We start from the raw sequence: 16,214 nt of genomic DNA on the forward strand, positions 1-16,214 counted from the left end.
CGACCACGGTCTCACAGCTGGTCTTTTTCATAGAATTCGCCGGAGCACGTTCTTCTGCACGAGGCCAAAGTCACTGCAAAAGGCTCCAGTTCAAACCTAGCGGGATCGCACTCATGCCTGGAGAAACCCAGGCTTTAGCCTGGACACTCTGCGCCGTCCGGCGAGGCCAAAACGACTCCAAATCACACAGCTTCATAGAAGAGACGTTCCAAAAACACCGATTCAGCGAGAGTGACCTTAAACACAATGCCAGTTCAGGAAGCATTACACAGGGACAGTGCGGCCGTACACAGATCCACCCGCTTGCCGCGTATCCAAGAGCAGACGGATTTTTGCCAGTTAGGTCAAGAGCAGGCGGTCACACGCCAAGGTGCTGGGACAGGTGGGCCCCAGGGATCGGAAGGCTTTGATGGTCACACGCGCGCGTCCCCCTTCTCCCCGAGTGGACCCAGCAGGGGAAAGAGGGCAGGGCGCACCAAAAGGGGGCAGGGCAGGTTCCACCGAGACTTGAACTCGGATTCCTGGATTCAGAGCCCAGTGTGCTCGCCTTTACACCATGGAACCCTGTCCGGAGGGGCTGGCGGCGCAGCATGGGGGAGCCTTGCCACAGGCCATCTGCCCAGCTCGGCATGTGTCCAAGCTTCCCGGGGTGTCTGCGGAGAAGAGCTCCTCCCGCGGGTGAGGCAGGCCCACTCAATGCCACTCCTCCAACTGGGAAGGCTTCGGAAAGAGGTGCCGGAGCTATGCAGAAGGAGGCAAGCACTCAGGCTGCCCCTCTACGCCCTGCTTTCCTCACGCCGCGAGCTTGCAGCAAGGGCAGGGGCTGGGGCCTGCACTGGTGGTGTAGTGGTGAGCATCGCTGCCTTCCAAGCAGCAGGTCTGGGTTCGATTCCCAGCCAGCGCACTTTTGCTCCCCTTGCCGCTGACCTGCCCCTGCATCTCGTCTTTAGTCAGGAAGGGCAGGACTGCCCTGAGACATACCTGGGACAAACCAGAGGGACGGGTCAGCAGCCCCTGTGACCTGGGGCACCCTGAATGCAGCTAACAGGGCCAGGTGGTGCTCTTCCCCCTGCTGCTGCTGCTGCTGCTGCTGCTGCTGCTGCTGCTGCTGCTGCTGCTGCTGAGGAACTCGCTTAGCAGTCCCCTGCTCCTCTGGGAGCTTGGCAGAGGTGAAGGGCATTCACTTGCTTCCCCTAAGCCCCTGGCCTGTGCTGTCCCCACCGTGGTCAGGCTCCTTCCTTCTCAGGCTGGCCATGTCCAGGCCAAGTGAAAGTGCCATGACTGCCCCCCCAGGCAACCAGGGCCCCCACAGCCAAGCAGGGCTCCGCAAGACCTTGGCAGCTCCTCCCAGCTCACGGGCATGGCAAGACCCATGGGCTCGGGCTCTCGTCCTCTAAGCACGCAAAACCACCCACCAGCCAGCACGCCGCAACACTTTACCCCCAACCAGAGCACGGCCAGGCCCTGCCTTCCCGAAACCTGCCACGGCGCACCAAGGACAAGGGCACCTGCCAGCTTTGCCATTTGGCACCAGGATTTCCCAAACAACAGGGGCTCCACACCTTCCCGCCACCCCCACAGCCAGGCCCTTCTCATGCCACCAGATGCCCTGCAGGACCTGGAACCAACGCGCCCCAGGCAAAGGCTGCGAGGCCTGCAGGGACAAAAGGAGCCTTCCGCAGCCAAGCCTAAAGCGACAAGGATGGGATTCGAACCCATGCATGCAGCGCACAACGGATTAGCAGTCCATCGCCTTCACCACTCGGCCACCTTGTCCAAGCACAGCCTGCCCCTCCGCCTGCTCCTCCTGCTTCTGCACCTACTGCCTTTCACGGGGGCACACGCTCGCTTTTGCTGCCAAGGGAGAGGCGAGAGTGGGATTGCCGCACCTGCGGAGCGGTGCAGAGCGCGCGCAAGACAGCGAACGGTGGCAAGCCTCGGGGAGCTAGAGGGTTGGGAGTGGCGAGGCCCAGCCGCAGTGAGGACGACATGGGCAGCACAGGGGAGGGAAGGTGGTGCCCTGACTGGATCCCGCAGCGCAGGGCAAGGGACGCCAAGTGAAGGAAGAAGCCTACGGCCCGGGGCTTCACGTCGCCTGCTCGCTGCTGCAGCATCGCACAGGGGGCCCTCTGGCCCAGCTCTCCAAGCTCCAAAAAAGGCACAGGCAAAGAAAACGCAATGTCTTCTCCAGGCCTCCGGCACTGCACCGGCGGCATTGCCAGGGAACGGGCTTCCTTCTCCGCGGGTTCCCTCGCGGGCAGAAAAGGGCTTCAAAGGCTCGATTCAGCTGTGTGCAGATGCTCTGAGGACTCTTGCCCCCCTGCCTGCTACACAAGCCGCTCACCAGCCCAAAGCACAGCCACCTCCATGGCATCGGGCGGCCAGGCCGGGAAGGCTCGTCCTGGGGCCCCCGCTTCCTGCCTCGGGTTTCTGCGCAGGGTGGAACCTTCTGGCAGGGGCTCCCAAATGCGGCCTTTCCTCTTCTCCCGAAACACCGCAGTGTCTATACTTAGCGTCAGCCGTTCCCTGCACTGCAGGTTAGGAAGCCTCTTTCCGCTTGCCCCATATCACTGATCTTGACTAGTACTGTCAGGCTGGAGGTAGCCACCTTCCTTCTGAGCTGGCGGTCAGTTTTCTTGCCGCTTGCTCATCTTCTCCCAAGCCAAACTGCTTCTTTTGGGTGGCTGGGTGGCCAACTTCCGGTTTGGATGTTGGTGGTCCAGGCAACGGGTCTCCCCACTTCTTCTTTTTCTTCGCCAGCAACGGGTCGTGGCCCAAGTCACCCTCCTGACTTCTCTCATGGCCGAGTTGCAGCTTTGCAGCTGGTAGAAGCCAGGCTTCCATCTGCCGCAGCTCGGCCTCATGCTAGGCGCCACAGCTCAAAACCCGGGGCCCAAAGGCCTCTTGGCCCCCACCAGTCCCCTCCTTTGCTAAGTCCTCCGCACACGGCTTATCGCACCAACCTACCTGGCCTTGGTGGAGCGTACGTCGCTTCGTCGAAGCACTCATAGAGGGGTGCTGCTCAGGGCTGCCGAAAAGCTCTGGGCAACCGGAACACGTGACGATAGGCCCGGCACGTTTAACTTCGACCACGGTCTCACAGCTGGTCTTTTTCATAGAATTCGCCGGAGCACGTTCTTCTGCACGAGGCCAAAGTCACTGCAAAAGGCTCCAGTTCAAACCTAGCGGGATCGCACTCATGCCTGGAGAAACCCAGGCTTTAGCCTGGACACTCTGCGCCGTCCGGCGAGGCCAAAACGACTCCAAATCACACAGCTTCATAGAAGAGACGTTCCAAAAACACCGATTCAGCGAGAGTGACCTTAAACACAATGCCAGTTCAGGAAGCATTACACAGGGACAGTGCGGCCGTACACAGATCCACCCGCTTGCCGCGTATCCAAGAGCAGACGGATTTTTGCCAGTTAGGTCAAGAGCAGGCGGTCACACGCCAAGGTGCTGGGACAGGTGGGCCCCAGGGATCGGAAGGCTTTGATGGTCACACGCGCGCGTCCCCCTTCTCCCCGAGTGGACCCAGCAGGGGAAAGAGGGCAGGGCGCACCAAAAGGGGGCAGGGCAGGTTCCACCGAGACTTGAACTCGGATTCCTGGATTCAGAGCCCAGTGTGCTCGCCTTTACACCATGGAACCCTGTCCGGAGGGGCTGGCGGCGCAGCATGGGGGAGCCTTGCCACAGGCCATCTGCCCAGCTCGGCATGTGTCCAAGCTTCCCGGGGTGTCTGCGGAGAAGAGCTCCTCCCGCGGGTGAGGCAGGCCCACTCAATGCCACTCCTCCAACTGGGAAGGCTTCGGAAAGAGGTGCCGGAGCTATGCAGAAGGAGGCAAGCACTCAGGCTGCCCCTCTACGCCCTGCTTTCCTCACGCCGCGAGCTTGCAGCAAGGGCAGGGGCTGGGGCCTGCACTGGTGGTGTAGTGGTGAGCATCGCTGCCTTCCAAGCAGCAGGTCTGGGTTCGATTCCCAGCCAGCGCACTTTTGCTCCCCTTGCCGCTGACCTGCCCCTGCATCTCGTCTTTAGTCAGGAAGGGCAGGACTGCCCTGAGACATACCTGGGACAAACCAGAGGGACGGGTCAGCAGCCCCTGTGACCTGGGGCACCCTGAATGCAGCTAACAGGGCCAGGTGGTGCTCTTCCCCCTGCTGCTGCTGCTGCTGCTGCTGCTGCTGCTGCTGCTGCTGCTGCTGCTGCTGAGGAACTCGCTTAGCAGTCCCCTGCTCCTCTGGGAGCTTGGCAGAGGTGAAGGGCATTCACTTGCTTCCCCTAAGCCCCTGGCCTGTGCTGTCCCCACCGTGGTCAGGCTCCTTCCTTCTCAGGCTGGCCATGTCCAGGCCAAGTGAAAGTGCCATGACTGCCCCCCCAGGCAACCAGGGCCCCCACAGCCAAGCAGGGCTCCGCAAGACCTTGGCAGCTCCTCCCAGCTCACGGGCATGGCAAGACCCATGGGCTCGGGCTCTCGTCCTCTAAGCACGCAAAACCACCCACCAGCCAGCACGCCGCAACACTTTACCCCCAACCAGAGCACGGCCAGGCCCTGCCTTCCCGAAACCTGCCACGGCGCACCAAGGACAAGGGCACCTGCCAGCTTTGCCATTTGGCACCAGGATTTCCCAAACAACAGGGGCTCCACACCTTCCCGCCACCCCCACAGCCAGGCCCTTCTCATGCCACCAGATGCCCTGCAGGACCTGGAACCAACGCGCCCCAGGCAAAGGCTGCGAGGCCTGCAGGGACAAAAGGAGCCTTCCGCAGCCAAGCCTAAAGCGACAAGGATGGGATTCGAACCCATGCATGCAGCGCACAACGGATTAGCAGTCCATCGCCTTCACCACTCGGCCACCTTGTCCAAGCACAGCCTGCCCCTCCGCCTGCTCCTCCTGCTTCTGCACCTACTGCCTTTCACGGGGGCACACGCTCGCTTTTGCTGCCAAGGGAGAGGCGAGAGTGGGATTGCCGCACCTGCGGAGCGGTGCAGAGCGCGCGCAAGACAGCGAACGGTGGCAAGCCTCGGGGAGCTAGAGGGTTGGGAGTGGCGAGGCCCAGCCGCAGTGAGGACGACATGGGCAGCACAGGGGAGGGAAGGTGGTGCCCTGACTGGATCCCGCAGCGCAGGGCAAGGGACGCCAAGTGAAGGAAGAAGCCTACGGCCCGGGGCTTCACGTCGCCTGCTCGCTGCTGCAGCATCGCACAGGGGGCCCTCTGGCCCAGCTCTCCAAGCTCCAAAAAAGGCACAGGCAAAGAAAACGCAATGTCTTCTCCAGGCCTCCGGCACTGCACCGGCGGCATTGCCAGGGAACGGGCTTCCTTCTCCGCGGGTTCCCTCGCGGGCAGAAAAGGGCTTCAAAGGCTCGATTCAGCTGTGTGCAGATGCTCTGAGGACTCTTGCCCCCCTGCCTGCTACACAAGCCGCTCACCAGCCCAAAGCACAGCCACCTCCATGGCATCGGGCGGCCAGGCCGGGAAGGCTCGTCCTGGGGCCCCCGCTTCCTGCCTCGGGTTTCTGCGCAGGGTGGAACCTTCTGGCAGGGGCTCCCAAATGCGGCCTTTCCTCTTCTCCCGAAACACCGCAGTGTCTATACTTAGCGTCAGCCGTTCCCTGCACTGCAGGTTAGGAAGCCTCTTTCCGCTTGCCCCATATCACTGATCTTGACTAGTACTGTCAGGCTGGAGGTAGCCACCTTCCTTCTGAGCTGGCGGTCAGTTTTCTTGCCGCTTGCTCATCTTCTCCCAAGCCAAACTGCTTCTTTTGGGTGGCTGGGTGGCCAACTTCCGGTTTGGATGTTGGTGGTCCAGGCAACGGGTCTCCCCACTTCTTCTTTTTCTTCGCCAGCAACGGGTCGTGGCCCAAGTCACCCTCCTGACTTCTCTCATGGCCGAGTTGCAGCTTTGCAGCTGGTAGAAGCCAGGCTTCCATCTGCCGCAGCTCGGCCTCATGCTAGGCGCCACAGCTCAAAACCCGGGGCCCAAAGGCCTCTTGGCCCCCACCAGTCCCCTCCTTTGCTAAGTCCTCCGCACACGGCTTATCGCACCAACCTACCTGGCCTTGGTGGAGCGTACGTCGCTTCGTCGAAGCACTCATAGAGGGGTGCTGCTCAGGGCTGCCGAAAAGCTCTGGGCAACCGGAACACGTGACGATAGGCCCGGCACGTTTAACTTCGACCACGGTCTCACAGCTGGTCTTTTTCATAGAATTCGCCGGAGCACGTTCTTCTGCACGAGGCCAAAGTCACTGCAAAAGGCTCCAGTTCAAACCTAGCGGGATCGCACTCATGCCTGGAGAAACCCAGGCTTTAGCCTGGACACTCTGCGCCGTCCGGCGAGGCCAAAACGACTCCAAATCACACAGCTTCATAGAAGAGACGTTCCAAAAACACCGATTCAGCGAGAGTGACCTTAAACACAATGCCAGTTCAGGAAGCATTACACAGGGACAGTGCGGCCGTACACAGATCCACCCGCTTGCCGCGTATCCAAGAGCAGACGGATTTTTGCCAGTTAGGTCAAGAGCAGGCGGTCACACGCCAAGGTGCTGGGACAGGTGGGCCCCAGGGATCGGAAGGCTTTGATGGTCACACGCGCGCGTCCCCCTTCTCCCCGAGTGGACCCAGCAGGGGAAAGAGGGCAGGGCGCACCAAAAGGGGGCAGGGCAGGTTCCACCGAGACTTGAACTCGGATTCCTGGATTCAGAGCCCAGTGTGCTCGCCTTTACACCATGGAACCCTGTCCGGAGGGGCTGGCGGCGCAGCATGGGGGAGCCTTGCCACAGGCCATCTGCCCAGCTCGGCATGTGTCCAAGCTTCCCGGGGTGTCTGCGGAGAAGAGCTCCTCCCGCGGGTGAGGCAGGCCCACTCAATGCCACTCCTCCAACTGGGAAGGCTTCGGAAAGAGGTGCCGGAGCTATGCAGAAGGAGGCAAGCACTCAGGCTGCCCCTCTACGCCCTGCTTTCCTCACGCCGCGAGCTTGCAGCAAGGGCAGGGGCTGGGGCCTGCACTGGTGGTGTAGTGGTGAGCATCGCTGCCTTCCAAGCAGCAGGTCTGGGTTCGATTCCCAGCCAGCGCACTTTTGCTCCCCTTGCCGCTGACCTGCCCCTGCATCTCGTCTTTAGTCAGGAAGGGCAGGACTGCCCTGAGACATACCTGGGACAAACCAGAGGGACGGGTCAGCAGCCCCTGTGACCTGGGGCACCCTGAATGCAGCTAACAGGGCCAGGTGGTGCTCTTCCCCCTGCTGCTGCTGCTGCTGCTGCTGCTGCTGCTGCTGCTGCTGCTGCTGCTGAGGAACTCGCTTAGCAGTCCCCTGCTCCTCTGGGAGCTTGGCAGAGGTGAAGGGCATTCACTTGCTTCCCCTAAGCCCCTGGCCTGTGCTGTCCCCACCGTGGTCAGGCTCCTTCCTTCTCAGGCTGGCCATGTCCAGGCCAAGTGAAAGTGCCATGACTGCCCCCCCAGGCAACCAGGGCCCCCACAGCCAAGCAGGGCTCCGCAAGACCTTGGCAGCTCCTCCCAGCTCACGGGCATGGCAAGACCCATGGGCTCGGGCTCTCGTCCTCTAAGCACGCAAAACCACCCACCAGCCAGCACGCCGCAACACTTTACCCCCAACCAGAGCACGGCCAGGCCCTGCCTTCCCGAAACCTGCCACGGCGCACCAAGGACAAGGGCACCTGCCAGCTTTGCCATTTGGCACCAGGATTTCCCAAACAACAGGGGCTCCACACCTTCCCGCCACCCCCACAGCCAGGCCCTTCTCATGCCACCAGATGCCCTGCAGGACCTGGAACCAACGCGCCCCAGGCAAAGGCTGCGAGGCCTGCAGGGACAAAAGGAGCCTTCCGCAGCCAAGCCTAAAGCGACAAGGATGGGATTCGAACCCATGCATGCAGCGCACAACGGATTAGCAGTCCATCGCCTTCACCACTCGGCCACCTTGTCCAAGCACAGCCTGCCCCTCCGCCTGCTCCTCCTGCTTCTGCACCTACTGCCTTTCACGGGGGCACACGCTCGCTTTTGCTGCCAAGGGAGAGGCGAGAGTGGGATTGCCGCACCTGCGGAGCGGTGCAGAGCGCGCGCAAGACAGCGAACGGTGGCAAGCCTCGGGGAGCTAGAGGGTTGGGAGTGGCGAGGCCCAGCCGCAGTGAGGACGACATGGGCAGCACAGGGGAGGGAAGGTGGTGCCCTGACTGGATCCCGCAGCGCAGGGCAAGGGACGCCAAGTGAAGGAAGAAGCCTACGGCCCGGGGCTTCACGTCGCCTGCTCGCTGCTGCAGCATCGCACAGGGGGCCCTCTGGCCCAGCTCTCCAAGCTCCAAAAAAGGCACAGGCAAAGAAAACGCAATGTCTTCTCCAGGCCTCCGGCACTGCACCGGCGGCATTGCCAGGGAACGGGCTTCCTTCTCCGCGGGTTCCCTCGCGGGCAGAAAAGGGCTTCAAAGGCTCGATTCAGCTGTGTGCAGATGCTCTGAGGACTCTTGCCCCCCTGCCTGCTACACAAGCCGCTCACCAGCCCAAAGCACAGCCACCTCCATGGCATCGGGCGGCCAGGCCGGGAAGGCTCGTCCTGGGGCCCCCGCTTCCTGCCTCGGGTTTCTGCGCAGGGTGGAACCTTCTGGCAGGGGCTCCCAAATGCGGCCTTTCCTCTTCTCCCGAAACACCGCAGTGTCTATACTTAGCGTCAGCCGTTCCCTGCACTGCAGGTTAGGAAGCCTCTTTCCGCTTGCCCCATATCACTGATCTTGACTAGTACTGTCAGGCTGGAGGTAGCCACCTTCCTTCTGAGCTGGCGGTCAGTTTTCTTGCCGCTTGCTCATCTTCTCCCAAGCCAAACTGCTTCTTTTGGGTGGCTGGGTGGCCAACTTCCGGTTTGGATGTTGGTGGTCCAGGCAACGGGTCTCCCCACTTCTTCTTTTTCTTCGCCAGCAACGGGTCGTGGCCCAAGTCACCCTCCTGACTTCTCTCATGGCCGAGTTGCAGCTTTGCAGCTGGTAGAAGCCAGGCTTCCATCTGCCGCAGCTCGGCCTCATGCTAGGCGCCACAGCTCAAAACCCGGGGCCCAAAGGCCTCTTGGCCCCCACCAGTCCCCTCCTTTGCTAAGTCCTCCGCACACGGCTTATCGCACCAACCTACCTGGCCTTGGTGGAGCGTACGTCGCTTCGTCGAAGCACTCATAGAGGGGTGCTGCTCAGGGCTGCCGAAAAGCTCTGGGCAACCGGAACACGTGACGATAGGCCCGGCACGTTTAACTTCGACCACGGTCTCACAGCTGGTCTTTTTCATAGAATTCGCCGGAGCACGTTCTTCTGCACGAGGCCAAAGTCACTGCAAAAGGCTCCAGTTCAAACCTAGCGGGATCGCACTCATGCCTGGAGAAACCCAGGCTTTAGCCTGGACACTCTGCGCCGTCCGGCGAGGCCAAAACGACTCCAAATCACACAGCTTCATAGAAGAGACGTTCCAAAAACACCGATTCAGCGAGAGTGACCTTAAACACAATGCCAGTTCAGGAAGCATTACACAGGGACAGTGCGGCCGTACACAGATCCACCCGCTTGCCGCGTATCCAAGAGCAGACGGATTTTTGCCAGTTAGGTCAAGAGCAGGCGGTCACACGCCAAGGTGCTGGGACAGGTGGGCCCCAGGGATCGGAAGGCTTTGATGGTCACACGCGCGCGTCCCCCTTCTCCCCGAGTGGACCCAGCAGGGGAAAGAGGGCAGGGCGCACCAAAAGGGGGCAGGGCAGGTTCCACCGAGACTTGAACTCGGATTCCTGGATTCAGAGCCCAGTGTGCTCGCCTTTACACCATGGAACCCTGTCCGGAGGGGCTGGCGGCGCAGCATGGGGGAGCCTTGCCACAGGCCATCTGCCCAGCTCGGCATGTGTCCAAGCTTCCCGGGGTGTCTGCGGAGAAGAGCTCCTCCCGCGGGTGAGGCAGGCCCACTCAATGCCACTCCTCCAACTGGGAAGGCTTCGGAAAGAGGTGCCGGAGCTATGCAGAAGGAGGCAAGCACTCAGGCTGCCCCTCTACGCCCTGCTTTCCTCACGCCGCGAGCTTGCAGCAAGGGCAGGGGCTGGGGCCTGCACTGGTGGTGTAGTGGTGAGCATCGCTGCCTTCCAAGCAGCAGGTCTGGGTTCGATTCCCAGCCAGCGCACTTTTGCTCCCCTTGCCGCTGACCTGCCCCTGCATCTCGTCTTTAGTCAGGAAGGGCAGGACTGCCCTGAGACATACCTGGGACAAACCAGAGGGACGGGTCAGCAGCCCCTGTGACCTGGGGCACCCTGAATGCAGCTAACAGGGCCAGGTGGTGCTCTTCCCCCTGCTGCTGCTGCTGCTGCTGCTGCTGCTGCTGAGGAACTCGCTTAGCAGTCCCCTGCTCCTCTGGGAGCTTGGCAGAGGTGAAGGGCATTCACTTGCTTCCCCTAAGCCCCTGGCCTGTGCTGTCCCCACCGTGGTCAGGCTCCTTCCTTCTCAGGCTGGCCATGTCCAGGCCAAGTGAAAGTGCCATGACTGCTCCCCCAGGCAACCAGGGCCCCCACAGCCAAGCAGGGCTCCGCAAGACCTTGGCAGCTCCTCCCAGCTCACGGGCATGGCAAGACCCATGGGCTCGGGCTCTCGTCCTCTAAGCACGCAAAACCACCCACCAGCCAGCACGCCGCAACACTTTACCCCCAACCAGAGCACGGCCAGGCCCTGCCTTCCCGAAACCTGCCACGGCGCACCAAGGACAAGGGCACCTGCCAGCTTTGCCATTTGGCACCAGGATTTCCCAAACAACAGGGGCTCCACACCTTCCCGCCACCCCCACAGCCAGGCCCTTCTCATGCCACCAGATGCCCTGCAGGACCTGGAACCAACGCGCCCCAGGCAAAGGCTGCGAGGCCTGCAGGGACAAAAGGAGCCTTCCGCAGCCAAGCCTAAAGCGACAAGGATGGGATTCGAACCCATGCATGCAGCGCACAACGGATTAGCAGTCCATCGCCTTCACCACTCGGCCACCTTGTCCAAGCACAGCCTGCCCCTCCGCCTGCTCCTCCTGCTTCTGCACCTACTGCCTTTCACGGGGGCACACGCTCGCTTTTGCTGCCAAGGGAGAGGCGAGAGTGGGATTGCCGCACCTGCGGAGCGGTGCAGAGCGCGCGCAAGACAGCGAACGGTGGCAAGCCTCGGGGAGCTAGAGGGTTGGGAGTGGCGAGGCCCAGCCGCAGTGAGGACGACATGGGCAGCACAGGGGAGGGAAGGTGGTGCCCTGACTGGATCCCGCAGCGCAGGGCAAGGGACGCCAAGTGAAGGAAGAAGCCTACGGCCCGGGGCTTCACGTCGCCTGCTCGCTGCTGCAGCATCGCACAGGGGGCCCTCTGGCCCAGCTCTCCAAGCTCCAAAAAAGGCACAGGCAAAGAAAACGCAATGTCTTCTCCAGGCCTCCGGCACTGCACCGGCGGCATTGCCAGGGAACGGGCTTCCTTCTCCGCGGGTTCCCTCGCGGGCAGAAAAGGGCTTCAAAGGCTCGATTCAGCTGTGTGCAGATGCTCTGAGGACTCTTGCCCCCCTGCCTGCTACACAAGCCGCTCACCAGCCCAAAGCACAGCCACCTCCATGGCATCGGGCGGCCAGGCCGGGAAGGCTCGTCCTGGGGCCCCCGCTTCCTGCCTCGGGTTTCTGCGCAGGGTGGAACCTTCTGGCAGGGGCTCCCAAATGCGGCCTTTCCTCTTCTCCCGAAACACCGCAGTGTCTATACTTAGCGTCAGCCGTTCCCTGCACTGCAGGTTAGGAAGCCTCTTTCCGCTTGCCCCATATCACTGATCTTGACTAGTACTGTCAGGCTGGAGGTAGCCACCTTCCTTCTGAGCTGGCGGTCAGTTTTCTTGCCGCTTGCTCATCTTCTCCCAAGCCAAACTGCTTCTTTTGGGTGGCTGGGTGGCCAACTTCCGGTTTGGATGTTGGTGGTCCAGGCAACGGGTCTCCCCACTTCTTCTTTTTCTTCGCCAGCAACGGGTCGTGGCCCAAGTCACCCTCCTGACTTCTCTCATGGCCGAGTTGCAGCTTTGCAGCTGGTAGAAGCCAGGCTTCCATCTGCCGCAGCTCGGCCTCATGCTAGGCGCCACAGCTCAAAACCCGGGGCCCAAAGGCCTCTTGGCCCCCACCAGTCCCCTCCTTTGCTAAGTCCTCCGCACACGGCTTATCGCACCAACCTACCTGGCCTTGGTGGAGCGTACGTCGCTTCGTCGAAGCACTCATAGAGGGGTGCTGCTCAGGGCTGCCGAAAAGCTCTGGGCAACCGGAACACGTGACGATAGGCCCGGCACGTTTAACTTCGACCACGGTCTCACAGCTGGTCTTTTTCATAGAATTCGCCGGAGCACGTTCTTCTGCACGAGGCCAAAGTCACTGCAAAAGGCTCCAGTTCAAACCTAGCGGGATCGCACTCATGCCTGGAGAAACCCAGGCTTTAGCCTGGACACTCTGCGCCGTCCGGCGAGGCCAAAACGACTCCAAATCACACAGCTTCATAGAAGAGACGTTCCAAAAACACCGATTCAGCGAGAGTGACCTTAAACACAATGCCAGTTCAGGAAGCATTACACAGGGACAGTGCGGCCGTACACAGATCCACCCGCTTGCCGCGTATCCAAGAGCAGACGGATTTTTGCCAGTTAGGTCAAGAGCAGGCGGTCACACGCCAAGGTGCTGGGACAGGTGGGCCCCAGGGATCGGAAGGCTTTGATGGTCACACGCGCGCGTCCCCCTTCTCCCCGAGTGGACCCAGCAGGGGAAAGAGGGCAGGGCGCACCAAAAGGGGGCAGGGCAGGTTCCACCGAGACTTGAACTCGGATTCCTGGATTCAGAGCCCAGTGTGCTCGCCTTTACACCATGGAACCCTGTCCGGAGGGGCTGGCGGCGCAGCATGGGGGAGCCTTGCCACAGGCCATCTGCCCAGCTCGGCATGTGTCCAAGCTTCCCGGGGTGTCTGCGGAGAAGAGCTCCTCCCGCGGGTGAGGCAGGCCCACTCAATGCCACTCCTCCAACTGGGAAGGCTTCGGAAAGAGGTGCCGGAGCTATGCAGAAGGAGGCAAGCACTCAGGCTGCCCCTCTACGCCCTGCTTTCCTCACGCCGCGAGCTTGCAGCAAGGGCAGGGGCTGGGGCCTGCACTGGTGGTGTAGTGGTGAGCATCGCTGCCTTCCAAGCAGCAGGTCTGGGTTCGATTCCCAGCCAGCGCACTTTTGCTCCCCTTGCCGCTGACCTGCCCCTGCATCTCGTCTTTAGTCAGGAAGGGCAGGACTGCCCTGAGACATACCTGGGACAAACCAGAGGGACGGGTCAGCAGCCCCTGTGACCTGGGGCACCCTGAATGCAGCTAACAGGGCCAGGTGGTGCTCTTCCCCCTGCTGCTGCTGCTGCTGCTGCTGCTGCTGCTGCTGCTGCTGCTGCTGCTGCTGCTGCTGCTGCTGCTGAGGAACTCGCTTAGCAGTCCCCTGCTCCTCTGGGAGCTTGGCAGAGGTGAAGGGCATTCACTTGCTTCCCCTAAGCCCCTGGCCTGTGCTGTCCCCACCGTGGTCAGGCTCCTTCCTTCTCAGGCTGGCCATGTCCAGGCCAAGTGAAAGTGCCATGACTGCTCCCCCAGGCAACCAGGGCCCCCACAGCCAAGCAGGGCTCCGCAAGACCTTGGCAGCTCCTCCCAGCTCACGGGCATGGCAAGACCCATGGGCTCGGGCTCTCGTCCTCTAAGCACGCAAAACCACCCACCAGCCAGCACGCCGCAACACTTTACCCCCAACCAGAGCACGGCCAGGCCCTGCCTTCCCGAAACCTGCCACGGCGCACCAAGGACAAGGGCACCTGCCAGCTTTGCCATTTGGCACCAGGATTTCCCAAACAACAGGGGCTCCACACCTTCCCGCCACCCCCACAGCCAGGCCCTTCTCATGCCACCAGATGCCCTGCAGGACCTGGAACCAACGCGCCCCAGGCAAAGGCTGCGAGGCCTGCAGGGACAAAAGGAGCCTTCCGCAGCCAAGCCTAAAGCGACAAGGATGGGATTCGAACCCATGCATGCAGCGCACAACGGATTAGCAGTCCATCGCCTTCACCACTCGGCCACCTTGTCCAAGCACAGCCTGCCCCTCCGCCTGCTCCTCCTGCTTCTGCACCTACTGCCTTTCACGGGGGCACACGCTCGCTTTTGCTGCCAAGGGAGAGGCGAGAGTGGGATTGCCGCACCTGCGGAGCGGTGCAGAGCGCGCGCAAGACAGCGAACGGTGGCAAGCCTCGGGGAGCTAGAGGGTTGGGAGTGGCGAGGCCCAGCCGCAGTGAGGACGACATGGGCAGCACAGGGGAGGGAAGGTGGTGCCCTGACTGGATCCCGCAGCGCAGGGCAAGGGACGCCAAGTGAAGGAAGAAGCCTACGGCCCGGGGCTTCACGTCGCCTGCTCGCTGCTGCAGCATCGCACAGGGGGCCCTCTGGCCCAGCTCTCCAAGCTCCAAAAAAGGCACAGGCAAAGAAAACGCAATGTCTTCTCCAGGCCTCCGGCACTGCACCGGCGGCATTGCCAGGGAACGGGCTTCCTTCTCCGCGGGTTCCCTCGCGGGCAGAAAAGGGCTTCAAAGGCTCGATTCAGCTGTGTGCAGATGCTCTGAGGACTCTTGCCCCCCTGCCTGCTACACAAGCCGCTCACCAGCCCAAAGCACAGCCACCTCCATGGCATCGGGCGGCCAGGCCGGGAAGGCTCGTCCTGGGGCCCCCGCTTCCTGCCTCGGGTTTCTGCGCAGGGTGGAACCTTCTGGCAGGGGCTCCCAAATGCGGCCTTTCCTCTTCTCCCGAAACACCGCAGTGTCTATACTTAGCGTCAGCCGTTCCCTGCACTGCAGGTTAGGAAGCCTCTTTCCGCTTGCCCCATATCACTGATCTTGACTAGTACTGTCAGGCTGGAGGTAGCCACCTTCCTTCTGAGCTGGCGGTCAGTTTTCTTGCCGCTTGCTCATCTTCTCCCAAGCCAAACTGCTTCTTTTGGGTGGCTGGGTGGCCAACTTCCGGTTTGGATGTTGGTGGTCCAGGCAACGGGTCTCCCCACTTCTTCTTTTTCTTCGCCAGCAACGGGTCGTGGCCCAAGTCACCCTCCTGACTTCTCTCATGGCCGAGTTGCAGCTTTGCAGCTGGTAGAAGCCAGGCTTCCATCTGCCGCAGCTCGGCCTCATGCTAGGCGCCACAGCTCAAAACCCGGGGCCCAAAGGCCTCTTGGCCCCCACCAGTCCCCTCCTTTGCTAAGTCCTCCGCACACGGCTTATCGCACCAACCTACCTGGCCTTGGTGGAGCGTACGTCGCTTCGTCAAAGCACTCATAGAGGGGTGCTGCTCAGGGCTGCCGAAAAGCTCTGGGCAACCGGAACACGTGACGATAGGCCCGGCACGTTTAACTTCGACCACGGTCTCACAGCTGGTCTTTTTCATAGAATTCGCCGGAGCACGTTCTTCTGCACGAGGCCAAAGTCACTGCAAAAGGCTCCAGTTCAAACCTAGCGGGATCGCACTCATGCCTGGAGAAACCCAGGCTTTAGCCTGGACACTCTGCGCCGTCCGGCGAGGCCAAAACGACTCCAAATCACACAGCTTCATAGAAGAGACGTTCCAAAAACACCGATTCAGCGAGAGTGACCTTAAACACAATGCCAGTTCAGGAAGCATTACACAGGGACAGTGCGGCCGTACACAGATCCACCCGCTTGCCGCGTATCCAAGAGCAGACGGATTTTTGCCAGTTAGGTCAAGAGCAGGCGGTCACACGCCAAGGTGCTGGGACAGGTGGGCCCCAGGGATCGGAAGGCTTTGATGGTCACACGCGCGCGTCCCCCTTCTCCCCGAGTGGACCCAGCAGGGGAAAGAGGGCAGGGCGCACCAAAAGGGGGCAGGGCAGGTTCCACCGAGACTTGAACTCGGATTCCTGGATTCAGAGCCCAGTGTGCTCGCCTTTACACCATGGAACCCTGTCCGGAGGGGCTGGCGGCGCAGCATGGGGGAGCCTTGCCACAGGCCATCTGCCCAGCTCGGCATGTGTCCAAGCTTCCCGGGGTGTCTGCGGAGAAGAGCTCCTCCCGCGGGTGAGGCAGGCCCACTCAATGCCACTCCTCCAACTGGGAAGGCTTCGGAAAGAGGTGCCGGAGCTATGCAGAAGGAGGCAAGCACTCAGGCTGCCCCTCTACGCCCTGCTTTCCT

General features: G+C 61.6%; 10 non-coding genes across 10 annotated transcripts; 5 read left to right on the plus strand and 5 right to left on the minus strand.

The window, feature by feature from the left end:
• Positions 1-832: 832 nt before the first annotated feature.
• Positions 833-904, plus strand: TRNAG-UCC (transfer RNA glycine (anticodon UCC)). The gene has a single exon. It is a non-coding gene; the product is annotated as a tRNA-Gly (tRNA).
• Positions 905-1,694: 790 nt separating this feature from the next.
• Positions 1,695-1,776, minus strand: TRNAS-GCU (transfer RNA serine (anticodon GCU)). Its single transcript has one exon. It is a non-coding gene; the product is annotated as a tRNA-Ser (tRNA).
• Positions 1,777-3,918: 2,142 nt separating this feature from the next.
• Positions 3,919-3,990, plus strand: TRNAG-UCC (transfer RNA glycine (anticodon UCC)). Its single transcript has one exon. It is a non-coding gene; the product is annotated as a tRNA-Gly (tRNA).
• Positions 3,991-4,780: 790 nt separating this feature from the next.
• TRNAS-GCU (transfer RNA serine (anticodon GCU)) lies at positions 4,781-4,862 on the minus strand. Its single transcript has one exon. It is a non-coding gene; the product is annotated as a tRNA-Ser (tRNA).
• Positions 4,863-7,004: 2,142 nt separating this feature from the next.
• Positions 7,005-7,076, plus strand: TRNAG-UCC (transfer RNA glycine (anticodon UCC)). Its single transcript has one exon. It is a non-coding gene; the product is annotated as a tRNA-Gly (tRNA).
• Positions 7,077-7,863: 787 nt separating this feature from the next.
• On the minus strand, positions 7,864-7,945 carry TRNAS-GCU (transfer RNA serine (anticodon GCU)). Its single transcript has one exon. It is a non-coding gene; the product is annotated as a tRNA-Ser (tRNA).
• A 2,142-nt stretch (positions 7,946-10,087) lies between these two features.
• TRNAG-UCC (transfer RNA glycine (anticodon UCC)) lies at positions 10,088-10,159 on the plus strand. Its single transcript has one exon. It is a non-coding gene; the product is annotated as a tRNA-Gly (tRNA).
• Positions 10,160-10,928: 769 nt separating this feature from the next.
• Positions 10,929-11,010, minus strand: TRNAS-GCU (transfer RNA serine (anticodon GCU)). Its single transcript has one exon. It is a non-coding gene; the product is annotated as a tRNA-Ser (tRNA).
• Positions 11,011-13,152: 2,142 nt separating this feature from the next.
• TRNAG-UCC (transfer RNA glycine (anticodon UCC)) lies at positions 13,153-13,224 on the plus strand. The gene has a single exon. It is a non-coding gene; the product is annotated as a tRNA-Gly (tRNA).
• Positions 13,225-14,029: 805 nt separating this feature from the next.
• TRNAS-GCU (transfer RNA serine (anticodon GCU)) lies at positions 14,030-14,111 on the minus strand. Its single transcript has one exon. It is a non-coding gene; the product is annotated as a tRNA-Ser (tRNA).
• Between the last annotated feature and the right edge of the window lie 2,103 nt (positions 14,112-16,214).

Source organism: Alligator mississippiensis, chromosome 15, assembly GCF_030867095.1.
Source record: "Alligator mississippiensis isolate rAllMis1 chromosome 15, rAllMis1, whole genome shotgun sequence".
NCBI classification, from domain to species: Eukaryota; Metazoa; Chordata; order Crocodylia; family Alligatoridae; genus Alligator; species Alligator mississippiensis.